At 43.3% G+C, this 13,939-nt stretch overlaps 1 protein-coding gene across 1 annotated transcript in view; it reads right to left on the bottom strand.

Annotated features, from left to right (window-relative positions):
• MAP1LC3A (microtubule associated protein 1 light chain 3 alpha) overlaps positions 1 to 13,939 on the bottom strand; it is a 36,451-nt gene that overhangs the window by 16,981 nt on the left and 5,531 nt on the right. The gene's annotated exons all lie outside the window — the stretch shown is intronic.

Genomic DNA, 13,939 nt, shown 5'->3' with positions numbered 1-13,939 from the left:
TCATGGATTTTTAAGGGTCACGCAATTCTGACAGGAAGGCAACCGCACAATGCAATTTTAGGCTCCCTTTCCCTGCCTCCCAAAACCATGTGTTCCCACTTTCACTTCCCACAACACTTCTGGTTTCTAGGTGATGTATTATGACATCTGACACAAAGGATTAGCCACGTAGATAACACAACATATGGAAACACTGGGGCAAGGAGGTGGTTGACTCATATATAACTAAACTAGGGATTATCTACATCAGAGGTAGTCAACCTGTGGTCCTCCAGATGTCCATGGACTACAATTCCCATGAGCCCCTACCAGCATTTGCTGGCAGGGGCTCATGGGAATTGTAGTCCATGGACATCTGGAGGACCACAGGTTGACTACTCTTGATCTACATTGTCAAGCTGTAATTAATGTGTAAGGCTCTGTCTTTTGGTAGGAAAACTTTGGTCACTGTGGGATCCAGAAGGGTCTCAGTAAAAGAAGCCTTCTGAGAAGGTTTGAGATGTGATTTTTTTAACCTATTTATTACCAAGACCAATTCCCTGCACATTTGTATAATCAAGGAAACCTGTAACTTCTGTTCTTCGCGGGAAGGTGCTGTCACAAGTCAGGCATCTAAATATGGGTAACCAGAATAATCTTTAGAATTCAGATGTGCTATTACAACCACAATACATTTAGTAAATACCCAGTCACTGACCCAAGTGAGACGGCCATGTACTGGTAAGAAATATGATTGTATTTAAAGTCAGTCCTTGAGCAGCTGGAACAGAGAGCTGTGATTTCTAAGACTCAGCACGGCTTTGCAAGAACAAATTATATCAGACCAACCTTATCTCTTTTTTTGAGAAAGTGACTACCTTGCTGGATCAGGGGAATGCTGTGGACATAGTTTATCTGGATTTCAGTAAAGCATTTGATAAGGTTTCGCATTATATTCTTGTTGACAAATTGGTAAATTGCGGTATGGATCCTAATTCTGTTAGGTGGATCGATATCTGGTTGACATTGTACCCAACGGGTACTTGTTAATGGTTCAGCATCCTCTTGGAGAAGAGTGATAAGTGGAGTTCCCCAGGGATCTGTCCTGGGGCCTGTGTTGTTCAACATATTTATAAATGATTTGGATGAGGGTTTAGAGGGGATACTTATTAAATTTGCAGGCGATACTAAACTGGGAGGGGTAGCAAACACAACCGAAGACAGAATCAGAATACAGGATGATCTTGATAGGCTCGAGAAGTGGGGTAAACTGCATAAAATGAAGTTCGACAGGGACAAGTGTAAAGTTCTGCATTTAGGTAGGAAAAACCAAACACACCAATATAGGATGGGAGAGACTTCTCTCGGCAGTAGCATGTATGAAAAGGATACAGTAGTCTTAGCAGGCCATACATTGAACACGAGTCAACAGTGTGACTCGGTGGCTAAAAAGACAAATGAGATTTTGGGCTGTATCAAACGGAGTATCATGTCCAGATCATGGGAGGTGATGGTACCGTTTTACTTAATTACATTTTAATGGGCTTTTATGGGATTTTATTGTTCTTATAAATCTCTAAACCGCCGCAAGACTTTTGAGAGCAGTGGTATATAAATATAAAGATAAATATATAGATAAAGGTAAAGATATCCCCTGTGCAAACACCGAGTCATGTCTGACCCTTGGGGTGACGCCCTCTAGTGTTTTCATGGCAGACTCAGTACGGGGTGGTTTGCCAGTGCCTTCCCCAGTCATAGCCCTCTTTAAGTATTTGAAAGGTTGTCACTTGGAGGAGGGCAGGATGCTGTTCCCATTGGCTGCAGAGGAAAGGACATGCAGTAATGGGTTTAAACCTGAGCCTTCGGGGAGGGCGGTATATAAATCTAAATAAATAAATAAAATAAAAAACTACAAGTACAATGATATAGGCTAGATATCAGGAAAAAAATTTCACAGAGTAGTTCAGCAGTGGAATAGGTTGCCTAAGGAGGTGGTGAGCTCCCCCTCACTGGCAGTCTTCAAGCAAAGGTTGGATACACACTTTTCTTGGATGCTTTAGGATGCTTTGGGCTGATCCTGCGTTGAGCAGGGGATTGGATTAGATGGCCTGTATGGCCCCTTCCAACTCTATGATTCATTACCGTTTACCCCCCAGCAGTAAGCTGGGTACTCATTTTACCGACCTCGGAAGGATGGAAGGCTGAGTCAACCTTGAGCCGGCTGCTGGGATTGAACTCCCAGCCTCATGGGCTGAGGCAGCATGTCTGCTGCTTTACCACTATGCGCCACAAGAGGCCCTTAAATATATAGATAGATAAATAAATAAAATACTCTGCTCTGGTTCGGCCTCACTTGGAGTACTGTGTTCAGTTTTGGGTACCACAGTTGAAGAGGGATGTAGATAAACTGGAGCATATCCAGAGGAGGGCAACAAAGATGCTGAGGGGTTTGGAGACCAAGACATATGAAGAAAGGTTGGGGGCACTTGGTCTGTTTAGCCTGGAGAGGAGACGACTGAGAGGGGATTTGATAATCATTTTCAAATATTTAAAAGGCTGCCCTATAGAGGATGGAGCTGAGTTGCCCCGGAGGGACGGACCAGAACAATGGGATGAAATTAATTCAAAAGAAATTCCATCGAAACATCCGGAAGAAGTTCCTGACAGTTAGAGCGATTTCTCAGTGGAACAGGCTTCCTCAGGAGGTGGTGGGTTCTCCATCTTTGGAAACTTTTAAACAAAGGCTGGATAGCCATCTGATGGAGAGGCTGATTTTGTGAACGCTTAAGGGGGTGGCAGGTTACAGTGGATGAGCGATAGGGTTGTGAGCGTCCTGCATAGTGCAGGGGGTTGGACTAGATGATCCATGAGATCTCTTCCAACTCTATGATTCTGAAGTGCAGGAATCCTGTGATAACATGGGTGGATAGCTATGTGGAAGTAAGCATCCTGAAAGTCAAGTACACAAAACCATTAGTTTAATGTTAACAATTGTAGGACTAACACCAAAGCCAACATTTTGAACTTTCAAACTTTCAGGGTTAGAGGACAGGAAAGCCTGGAGGATCATTGTCCATGAGGTCGCGATGGGTCGGACACAACTTCGCACCTAACAACAACAAAAACTTTAGGGGGGGGGGGGAATCAGACCTGGCCAAAGCCTCATATCTTTCTTGGGTACCAAGAAAAAAAAGAGTAGAAACCTGTCATTGGGGTCTAAGTCAGGAACTCTCTGTAATGCCCCCTTCTGGATAAGGGATGACAGATCCTGTTCCAACTCAGGCATGGAGTCTGATCAGGATTTTGGAGGAATGGTCAGCACCAGAACTCCATAACCTAAAGTAGCAATTGCCTAAACCCGAGCACCAAAGCCTCTTCCAAGTATGCCAGGAGCTGGTCTGTTGCAGTCTTTTCAACTACCTTGCCCAGAAACATATGGAGTGGTGGGACCTGCTGTGGGGCCAAATGAATAAGCTGTTTGCTTGCTGTTCTTCATTTGGGATAAATAGTGCCATTGTCTCAAATGGCAGGTCTTCCATCCTCTGCCCAGTGTCAGGAGGAGAGTTGTGGAGCACAGCCAAGCATGCCTTCTCAGCACAAGCACTGAAGCCATGGCTCTGAAGGAAGAGACAGCATTGTGTCTGCCTGCATTAATCTGTTGCTTGGATAGGTGCTAGGCTTCCACCTGGAGGAGTTTAGCCAGATGCTTCTTGCCTTCATGCAGAAGCTCTATAAAAGTAGCCATCTTTTCCCAGAGGAACAAGTGGTACCCTCCCATTATTGCACTAGAGTAATTGTGCAATGTGCAATGGTATAGTACCTGGTAATGCGCAGGTTGAGTGTGGCGAAAGAATCAAATTTTCTACGAAGTGTATCAGTTCTTTGCTCAATGTGCATCTGCACAGAAGACTGAAGATTAATCTGTGCATCATTCATGTGTGCATGGTAAACACATACTTTGCTGTTCATGTCATACCATAAGCATGCCAGAAATTCCTCTGCCCAAACTATATGCATGACTATTTTATAAACAAAGGATCAATCTAGTTATTCTATTATATAAATAATAACTAGGGACCAAGCCTGTTGTACTTGTAAATACAACAGGCGCTAGCTAGGTGTGCTTTTGGGGCCAGCAACTGCGCGGACTTCCCCCCCGGGCCCAAAAGTGCACCTGCGGCCTCCTCGAAGGCTGGACTCTGAGACATTGTACGATTTTGAACGAGACCTTGGGGTACTTGTGGGTGAACGAGACCTTGGGGTACTTGTGGGTGAACGAGACCTTGGGGTACTTGTGGGTGAACGAGACCTTGGGGTACTTGTGGATTGTAAACTAAACATGAGCAGGCAGTGTGATGCAGCGGTAAAAAAGGCAAATGCCATTTTGGGCTGTATCAACAGAGGCATCACATCAAAATCACAAGATGTCATAGTCCCATTGTATACGGCACTGGTCAGACCACACTTTGAGAACTGTGTGCAGTTCTGGAGGCCTCACTTCAAGAAGGACGTCGATAAAATTGAAAGGGTACAGAGGAGAGCGACGAAGATGATCTGGGGCCAAGGGACCAAGCCCTATGAAGATAGGTTGAGGGACTTGGGAATGTTCAGCCTGGAGAAAAGGAGGTTGAGAGGGGACATGATAGCCCTCTTTAAGTATTTGAAAGGTTGTCACTTGGAGGAGGGCAGGATGCTGTTTCTGCTGGCTGCAGAGGAGAGGACACACAGTAATGGGTTTAAACTTCAAGTACAACGATATAGGCTAGATATCAGGAAAAAGTTTTTCACAGAGTAGTTCAGCAGTGGAATAGGCTGCCTAAGGAGGTGGTGAGCTCCCCCTCACTGGCAGTCTTCAAGCAAAGGTTGGATACACACTTTTCTTGGATGCTTTAGGATGCTTAGGGGTAATCCTGCGTTGAGAGGGGGTTGGACTAGATGGCCTGTATGGCCCCTTCCAACTCTATGATTCTATGATTTTGAAGTCCCACCTACAAACTTCAGGAATATTTCCAACCCAGGGGTAGCCAACCTCCAGATGGGGCCTGGAGAGGTCCTGGAATTACAGCTCATCTTCATAGTACAAAGATCAGCCCCCCAGGCAGAAAGGGCTACTTTGGACAGGGTTGTAGTAGAGAAGAAACATTTAAGGCCTCCCACACAGGTTGTTGTTGAATTGAAATACTTGAGACCTACTGAACAGGGTTGTTGTACAGATGAAACAGGAGACAAAAGAACCTCCACAACAGCATTCAGTTTTGTCTGTGGGATCGCTTGGTTGCTTATGCCCCCTGCAGAGCACTTCGCTCTGCGGGTATGAATTTACTGGTTGTCTCGGGCCCAAGGGATGTTCGTCTGGCCTTGACCCGGGCCGGGGCCTTTTCGGTCCTGGTCCCAACATGGTGTAATGAGCTTCCAGAAGAGCTAAGGGCCCTATTGGAGTTACCAGCTTTCCGCAGGGCCTGCAAGACGGAGTTCTTCCGCAAGGCGTATGGTTGAGGACAGGGCAGTCTCCCGATAGTTCAATCAAGGATCGCCTCCAATATTGAGTTTGCCAATTAAGACCTATTAGATTGGCTCCCACTCTCATTAAATGTCATCTTCCCACCATGCTGAACAAGGGGAGGGATTAGAGTTATTATTGCCACTGCAAGATGTTAAACTGGGATTTTTATTGGGTGTTTTATTGTGTTTTATATGATGTAAACTGCCGTGAGCCCAAATTGGGGAACGCCGGTCTATAAATCAGTCAATCAAAATCAATCAATCAATCACGCTGTTCAGTGGCAGCCTTGGGGTGAAAAGGGCTGGTGTAGCCTGTCCGAGCCTCTATTCTCATCCTCCTTGGCAGCCCTACTGATCTCCTCTCCCTGCGGTGGTCAGGAGCAGAAATCTCCAGATTGCTCCTGGCTGGGCGAGTTGGAAGGCGCTTCGTGCTTCCTGACTGGATGGAACTGTGGTCTGTCTGTCCTGGTGAGGGCCCAAACGGAAGGCGCATTGCGCCTTCCAATTGGCCTCTCACCCGACTGGCTGGAATGCCTGTCAGTCCGGGCAAGAGGCCAATCAGCGCCTTCCACTATCCTGGACTGGCCCCGCCCCTTTCTCCTCCCACTTAGGCCTTAACCAATTATTTATATCACTTCTAGCAGTTTACAGATAAAGACTCCAGAGTTTTAAAAGCACTTTGGGGTCCAGGCAATTGAAGAAACATGATATTCTGGCTTTGCCACATCCCTGAAAACAAAAGCTATCCTGTAACTTAAACAATTTTCAAGTAACTTTCAACCAGGAAAAGAACAGAGGGCTAAGTACCCATAAAACCTATGTAAAAATACTTAGAATCTACATTTTTTTTAAAAAGTCAGCAAAAATTAGCATAGGTTCCTATTAAAAACATAGCAGATGATAAACCAGATCTTGGATGGTAAAAGATACTGAAACAATTGCCATTTCTGCCTAATGTACTGGACAAAAAGAAGTAGTAAGGAAAGACTGAATAAAGAAAGAGAAGGAGATAGAATAGAGAAGACAAAGTCTGCTTAATTCCTAACAGATACTCCTTCAATTCCAGCATATTAGGAAAAGGAACAATGTTTATGATTACAACAGATGAAAGGAAATAGCTAAGGGGTAAAAGAGAGACATCTTCAGTTCACAATTTTTCACTGTGCTTTTACTGGACCCAGAGGCTAAGGACCAGCTTAACTTACTTGGCTTAAGACTCTGAGAACTTGGGAGATTCATCTTTAAAGTGTCACACAAATTCTGTTTGGCTACCTCATTCTTATTGAGGCTGAAACACAATTGATGTCCTTCAAAACAGATACTCTAGTAAGAAGAGAGGGATCGGAGGCAGTACCAAAGTTTATATATCAAACAGAAAGATGTCATCCAGTTACATGATGCCCTCAAGTTTCACAGAAAATGTTGTTTCAATCCACATGAAGTAGGAGCAGCAGCATTCAACAGGAATAACAGGAAGCCTGGGGGGGAGGCAATGTGGGTACAGGATTCCAGATGTGATTACCCCCTGCCTACCTACATACGCAGAGAGGGCAAGGTTCATTTGGCTTATCTCATTGCTTAAAGGAAGGCTTTTTCCTTCTTGGTGCTTGACAGAAAAGGACCAGCATCTCAGACTGAGGAATTCCTGGTCAAATTCAGCAGAACACATCTTACAAGGCCTACTTTACATTTAATGCTACAAAACCATTCTGTGCATATGCAAGCCATCAGGTTGTAAACAATCACCACCAGACCAGGGTGAGCTAGCAGAACTCAGAACTGCATTTATAATGGGATTTCAGTACTGACAGCAATGGAAATAACACATTAACTTCCTTTTGAAATTTGTTATGGTTCCCCCGTGTTCTCAGTCAAGAATAGCAAGTTCCCAGGAGAAACAAGCTGGAAGATTGTTTCCATTTGCAAGTAGCAGGTGAGCAAGACTGGGAACAAGGGCATCACCTGGCCACAAAATATTTTAGTATCAAACTAACTGGCCACCTCTGTAACAGGCTGCTGTAATAAGACACAAAAGTACCAGAACAGAGTCACACAACTTTGTAAAGTGTTTTGGAATAAGTTAGGGCACATTTTACAAATGCAACTGAGTCACGGTCTGAAGATTAACCAAATTATTCTGTCAACACAAACATGGCATCCTGTCTGTTTCCAGATCCCTGTAATCTGGATGATGCAAGGCACAATTAAGGAGGATGCCAGGATATGCAAATCCATCTCACTTTGAAGACATCCAGTGGTGGGGAGCCCCACATTTCTGATAGCTGCCTTAATCTCATTAAAATATTTTAGATGGGAGGAAGGGTTTATAATTCATGAGCAAAGAGAAAGTTCAAAAACATTATCAGGTTATGCGGGTTTCAAAGTTTCTCCCTATTCAAAGCAAGACACGGAATGAAGGCTGAACTCGTAGCATCACAAGAAATGCTGACAGGCTTTTGAGATCTACATAGAGCCATGAAAGGATCCCCCCGCAAGGCATTTAAAGTGCAAAAACAACTGCGGGTGGGCGGGGAGAACTGAGTTTGATTCCCCATTCCTCTGCATGCAGCCAACTGGATGACCTTGGACTAGTCACAGTTCACTTACACCTATTCTCACAGGACAGTTCTCTTAGAGCTCTCTCAGCTCCAACTACCTCACAGAGTTCTGTTGTGGGGAAAGGAAAGGAAGGCAATTATAAGCTGCTTTGAGACTCCTTCAGGTAGTAAAAAGTGGGGTACAAAAACCCAGCTCTTCTTCTTCTTCTACTATTGGTTGACAGACATGTTTTATCACTGGGTGTCTGTCTATTTTCTCTTAAACAGGAGACAATACATCACTGCAAACTACTTCTAGTTTCAAGAGGAAACTAAATGCATCTCAAACCCAGCTCTTCCACTCCCAGTGCATTACAAGCTGCACAGCAGTTTTGTTATACAGTACATTTAAAAAGCATTTGACATTTTCTCAGCCACAGGTATGTTTTAAGACTGTCACCCTCAGTATAATCCTAGTAAGGGTAGCTGCTCTCATTTCAATGGACAGTCTTATTCCCCATTAAGCTTGGAAAGGAATTTAAAAAATACAAAACTGTTTTTGTAAGCACATTGACAATTCTTCCAGATACATTTTTAACAAGTCTGCGAATTAACATCACTGTCTTACAGTCATGTCATAAAGCATGCCACTAACATAACTAACCACCTACAGCCTATTATGCTTTGTAATTGTATGGCTGGTGAGGAGCTGACATTAATCACCTCCAAAATACCAACAACAGCCTGTGGACCTGTATGCTTTATGTCTTCTCTTGGGACAACAGCTTCCTGAATACCTCCTGTCTTCCAAGTTATCTCAGTGGGAGAAACAGAACTTTATGCATGTAGATCCACTGGCAAAAATCAGGGGCTCTCAACTTCACCCTTCTTTCACTCCAAGATGAAAATAACAGAAACAGGTTGCCATATCTGATGTGGCTGGCTCCAGGGAACACAGTGAACTGTAAACAAGCCAAGATAAGCAAGAGGATGAGACTGGGGCACCTTAGAATCTCTTAATCTTGGAAACCTGATTGTGTAATCCCTAAAGCCAGGAGTTCAATAAAAGTGGGAGTTGGCTGGGCACACACAAACAGAATGAATAGCTGCACCTGCTAACAGTGCACTTGATCTCTGTGTGCTCAGCGTCTCATTTGCATCAGCTCTTATCCCTCAATGCTTCTGACTTACGATCTACATCTTTCATTTTGCAGCGTTTTTTGGAACCTAACAGGCTTCCAGGCAAATGAGACCCTGAGAACTGAATGCATGGAAATTACACACAGCAGGCACAATCCAGATTCTCCTTCTGCACAGTCAGCTATACACTTCTGAATGCTTGCACAGGAACAGAAGTCAAAACAGAAGTCAAAGAGAGAAGCCAAAAGTTAGGGCAAAGGCTCCGTGGCAGAGCATCTGCTCGCCAGGCAAAGGGTTTCAGCTTTGGTCCACGCTATCTCTAGTCAACAGGAACATGTACCAGATGGGAAAAACCCTGGAGAGCCAATGCCAGTCAGAGAAGACAACAATGACCTTGATAGACCAGTAGAGTCTCTCAGAGTGAGGCAGCTTCATGTATAGGAGGACATAAGGAATCTGGGTGCAAGTCAAGGATGATCAGCACTTTGGAGGTCTGGGGAACTCTTACAATAGTGCTCATCAAAACAAAACAAAATTATTCAGGGTGGTGAAAGCAGATTGGGAAAAGCTGGGTGAGCAGATAATAAAACTGGCCAATGAGCTTTAATGTAAGTATTAGGGCAAAAATTCATAACTCCACATATACTGAAGGGATTCGCAGATGAAGTGACCATCTTTAGGCTAAAAATGTCAGCAGCAGCAATATAAAGGCAGATTCTGTGTTAGGCATACAGGGAAGGCACTGAAAAACAGAATAGTCAATATCAGCCTTGAGGCAAAATGAAAGTCAGGTTTTAACAGATAAATAAGTTTGATAAATCATTTATTTTACTTTATTCCCAACCTTTCTCTCCAATGGAGACCCAAAGAAGCTTGCATTGTTCCCCCATCTCCATTTTATCTTCACAGAATCCCTAGGCTGAAAGACAACAATTGGGAATTCAAACCTGGTCTCCTGGATCCTAGTCTGACACTCTTAACCACTACACTAAATTGATTCTCCATCATAGCTTCATGGAACAGTGCTGTGCTTTCACATATCAGCAGATATCGTGGGACTAGACTCTCCCAGCTTCCACCTCCTACTGAAGCCCACTGAGCAAACATTTTGTTTTGGGAGATGAAGTCACTGGCCCCTTAGAAACAGGCTAGGGGTCAGCTGTGGAAGATGAAAACTAATGAAAATCACCAGCAGCCTTTCCCCAAAAGAGGAACTGCATGGTTAGACACATGCCACTGTGTACAATGATGCCTTCCCTGTTTCAAAACAGGTACCATGGCAATGATATTGAAAAAGGTAGCCAAAATGATCAAAGAGGTAGAACACTTTCCCTATGAAGAACAACTCAAGTATTAGGGTATTTTTGGTTTAGGACAAGGGAAAAGATGACTAAGTGGATCAACAAAAACGTTTTTTAAAAGTTATTAATGGCATGGGAAAGTATATACAAAAAACATATGACACTAGAACTGGTGTGCGTGGGAAGGTTCAATTAAATTTACTGGCAGACTTAGGACTGACAAAAGAAAGTACTTCTCACTGCGATCTGGAATTGATCTGAAGAACCTATTTTCACAAGATATTATCATCATGACTGACTCAGAAGGCTTTAAAGGGGGATTAGACATATAAAATGGAGTCTATTGACCTGACAGTGGTCAGCTACCAACCATCACAGCTAAATGGAATCTCCTGTCACTGAAGACCTGTTGCTATGGGCCAAAGGGTCAGGAGGCAGTTCAAGGCCTGCTTCTGCTCACAGTCACCTGTACCGGCTAGATAGGGGGGGGGGAAATTCAGTCAGAGTAGTTCAGCAGTGGAATCAGCTGCCTAAGGAGATGGTGGCAGTCTTTAAGCAGCAGCTGGACAGATACTTATCTTGGATGCTTTAGGCTGATCCTGCATTGAGCAGGGGGTTGGACTAGATGCCCTCTAGGGACATTCCAATCTATGATTTTATGACTACAACATTTACGATATTAGTAATGATTATTTTGGAGGTGAAATAATTGTATAAGTAGAAGAATATTAAACCATTTCCAAATGTTTCTTCTCAATTAGGATTTAGTTTCACAAGTACCTCAGACCTCCACAAGGTCCTCTGTATGTTTTTTCCCTTTTGAAAATATTTATTTGACCTAAAATAATGGGCACAGCTATTTGCACAGAATTCCCACTGCAACCAGATTACGTGAAAGTAACTGCCAGTTCACTAACTCCTGGAGGCCAGGAGAAAAGAACTCAAGAGAAGAAAAAGAACACCTTCTGACTTCCAAGAGGATGTTATGAAATAATAGGTTATAATTATATATTAACAGAATTCTTTTTTTTAAGTTCTAAAACTCATTCAAGTCCTTTCTCTCCCAGTGAAAAACAACTATCTCCAGGCATTCCTTTGCTGAAAATTACACAAGTCTAATTGCTAAAGTCTGCTGCTACTGAGCTCATGTAGTGGTTAGGAGAGTTGGCTGTGAACCAGAGAACCCCCTGCTTAAATTTCACCACAAACAAGAATTCACTGGGAGGAGGCCATCAGCTAAGACATAGTTTCAGTCTCATATCTAAAACATGAGAATAGTAATACTGGTTTAGTCTACAGATCTGTTATAAAGGTTGATATGTGTGAAATATGAGGGAAAGCACTATATACATGGAAGTTATTTATTATTTTGTTAAGCCCTGCCCACATGACCTCAATCTATTATGCACCATGAACAAGAACTGTGATCATGTGTCCTTTGGTCCTGACATCACCTGCATCCAGGCTGGGCAAAACAAGATGAGTGGAAAGAACGGGTTTTGCAAGATTCTGCCTTTGTTTTCATGTTCTTGAACTGTATTTTTCAGGCTTGATTTACAAACACAGAGCATATGTTTTACACAGCAGCACCAGTAAAAACGCAAAACAGAGAGACAGCTCTCTGCCTTCAAGGAGCTTACAATGGATTCTAAGCCTGACAAGTGTAGTAGTATTCATGACAGCAGAATTCTCCTTCCACCTGTATGCAGTTTGAGATCCTCTCCACATACCTGCCTTTCCAATAAGAGGAACGGGTAGAAAGCCTACACTTCACACTTGTGAGCAGAGATATGACTTGAGAAGACACACACAAAAAACTTAAGATCCAATATAACAGGACAAAAAAAATTAGTTTAGCCAATGGAAGCGAAGAATAAATAACAGCTAATCTTGACCTATGGATGGATGTTGTAATTGGAGGTGAAAACCTGGGGGTGGGGAGACACTTAAGGGCTTTGTGAAAACAGAGATTTCAAGGACTATTTAGTATCTGTAGATTGAAACTAGAAGTCCCTCCCCCACAAACGTTGTGGGTGATCACAATAGTTTCTTTTAGTTTTGTACATATCATTAAAGAAACATTTATGACTCACTACTAATCTTTCCAATAAAACGTTTATTTTCTGAAACCAACTCCAAACATTTCAAGTATACTGTTCTTTATCAGGGGAAAAATAAAATAAACACACGTCTGTATGATGGAGGGGGGAGGGAAATGTTATCCCAAACTGCCTTCATAACTAGGGCAATTATTTAATATCTACATATCTATATTACAAAATATATTACTATGAAGCCATGGTTTGAAAAAGTCTGGTCAAACCACAGGAGACGAAATGGCTGGATCTCCAAGGGTATGAGTTAAATTTAAAGGAGCTGTGTGGGTTGTGTATGATTGGATTTGGCCTCTAGTACTGGAAAGGGAGAGTCAACTCATCCCCCAGTAGAAATCCTCTCTCTGGTAGGGAAGACAAACAGGTACTTCAAGATAGATGCCTTCTTTTCCCCCCCACTGGAGACCTCTCTCCCCTCACAACCCTCTCTGCTAGGACAACCTGAGAGTTACTGTCTCAAGATCACCCAGCCAACTGCCATGACAGAGTGGGGTTTCACATCTGGGTCTCCTAATCAGACAAAGACCTTGAATTTCAGGCACAATAGGATGCCTTTTTTGTTTTTCCCTCCTATTAATAATAGCAGGGATTTTTCTTAATCTTTGGTTTTAATGTGTTGGGTCAACCTCACAACCCAAATAATTTTTCTACAGCACCTGGGGAGATTTTTTGTGCATCACTGGATCTAGGGCCCTTGCTAATCTCTGCGGCATCTTCCTTCCTCCTGTCTGAGTCAGCTGTGCATCTTCTCTGGATGACAGCAAGCAAAATGGAACAACACAATCTGTAGTGAGTCAGGCCTGGGAGGCAGGGACGATGCTATACCACCTTGGCAGCTCTGGTGCTGGAACAAAATAAACATGACCAAAGGTTGTCGAGCTGCTTTTTTTTTTTTTTAAGCACAGAATTAAAAACAGGCAAACAAAAGGTTTATGGACTACATCCAAAAGTCTGCCATAAATGAACAGAAACAAAAAACTGTGGCAAAACAATAAATCTGAACTACGAAGTTTTAAAAAATGGTGGGAGCAGAAGTATGTCAGACTAGGATGTTTTGCAACATCGCATGGTGCTCTTTCTAGGAACTCAGCACCACAGGCAAGGCTGGGCTTAACATGTGACATGTGAGGAGACAGAAAGGCAGCTACAAGCATTCTGCAAACAGAAGTCCTTTGACAACCCTTTGCTTGCTTTTCAGGCCTACCCCAGTGCTGTAAGCTTTGTGTTGACTGAAAGGAACCTGGCTGACCTCCCCACACTCTGTTTTGCTTCCTGATCCTTACTTTGGCCAGCAAAGCAAAACAACAACAACTCTGGTCCCAGCGCAAGAGAAATGGCTGGCTGACACCCCTCTCTTTCTCAGAAA

Source organism: Paroedura picta, chromosome 4 (genome assembly GCF_049243985.1).
Source record: "Paroedura picta isolate Pp20150507F chromosome 4, Ppicta_v3.0, whole genome shotgun sequence".
In the NCBI taxonomy this organism is placed as follows: Eukaryota; Metazoa; Chordata; class Lepidosauria; order Squamata; family Gekkonidae; genus Paroedura; species Paroedura picta.
This window is presented reverse-complemented; position numbering and strand designations above follow the sequence as displayed.